This window comes from Astatotilapia calliptera, chromosome 15, assembly GCF_964374335.1.
Source record: "Astatotilapia calliptera chromosome 15, fAstCal68.1, whole genome shotgun sequence".
NCBI lineage: Eukaryota > Metazoa > Chordata > Actinopteri > Cichliformes > Cichlidae > Astatotilapia > Astatotilapia calliptera.
This window is the reverse complement of record NC_137436.1, coordinates 67077-68827: the sequence shown is the minus strand read 5'-3', so window position 1 is coordinate 68827 and position 1751 is coordinate 67077.

Here is a 1751-nt window from a genome sequence, read left to right as displayed (position 1 = left end):
GTGTGTTAAGGGTAGTGCGTATGCGTTTGGTTGGGAGGGGATGTGTTACGGGACACATTCCCTCACAGATAGTGCTGTTCTGGCTTTGGTTTTGAAAGACCATTTGCATTGATGGCATCTCTCCATATGTGTCGAGCCTTTTGACTTTCCATGAATATTTGTCTAACAAATCGAGCATTCTCCTTCAGGAGGTCAGAGCGCAACTGCCTGCCTCATAAAAAAGCTCAGTGTGTGTGTGTGTGTGTTGTGTGACAGGGGTGATTCTAATGTATATAATATAAAACAAGCATTGAACAAACTAATAAATGCTGTAGTGAGAAATGTCTTTTTTCAGCTATCTAGAGTTAAGCCTTTGATCTTTTGCCTTTGGCAAGAGATCAAAGAGATTTTTGCAATGCACTTTATGTTGGTGTTGATTCAAGCCACCACTTTAATGCTGCTCCCTATTTGATGCAGGGACACAGAAACATTACAGTGGTTTCCTGTATGGAGTACCATAATGTGAAAACAATATGTTAGAATATTACACAGTAGCACATTCTTTTGGGTTGTAAGAGACATAGTTCAGTTTTGGAGGATGGTTAATTTTGTCACCAATATCCATCGATTTACTCATCCATCCATCCTTCACTTATCCAGTTTTACATTGGTAAAAGATGTAAAGATATCACTCACAGACTGTGGTGTTATGGCAGCAGCAAAGTTTACTTACACTAAAAGGAAACTAGACTCACCAAACCCAAAAGGCTAACCCTTGAATGCAAAAACCCCCAGTATCATAGAAACATTTCAAAAATTGTACTATTGTATTATCCAGCTAGGGTTTACAAAGTTATCTATGTATTTAAAATCTATAAATGTTCACATTTATGGTTTTCTTCATTAAAAATCATTTAAATACATCTATTAAGCTTTTGCAGGGCAACAAACCATTTTACGTCATACCTGAAGAAGTGGGTGAAATTCATGGAAAGTTTCTTTTCAAGTGTGCACACAAGGTGCGTGCATACAGTCACACATCTGCTTTTTGCATTTTGTTAAGACTTCCTCACTTATTTAAATATTTCAAATTAAGTGGGAGCATCCATCATGCCAAGGGCGAGCCAGAGGATGATACACAAATTAAAGGTGATGATGTATCCAAAACAGGAAATACCTCTGATCTTATATCAAAAGCGTAAAGACCAGTCATAATCTGTCTTTTTCACTTTTTATATTTTCCCTGCTGTTCTTCAGGATTGCAAACTAATGCATATTGCGTATTTGCACATCAGCAAACATGATGTAATGAGCTTTGAGTCCCTTTTAGCACATTTGGGACAATTCCCAAAGAGATCCTAGCCTAAATCTTGCCAGAAAGAAATGACAGGAGTGTTTACATCATTTGCAGGAGATGAACCATGAATGAAAATCATGTGGTTGTGAAAATGCCATCTCCAAAGAAGGGAAACAGAGAGAAAAGACTAAGGCATGAAACATTTTAAAAAGAACTGCAGTATGGCCTTATGGACTGATTAAACCAAATTTGAAAATTTTGGAGTCTTTCTCAGTAAGTACAGTGGTGGTCAGGAGAACAGTAAGCCTAACTAAAGGCATCTGCTATGATGCTCACACCTCTGATAAGGTTTCACATGTATCAGTACTGATAAATGATCAGAATTATAATATTTCTGACTGTCTGAGGCAAAATTGAATCGAATCGGGACCTTGTGAATCGGAATCGAATGGCTTGTAGAAATCAGTGATGATAC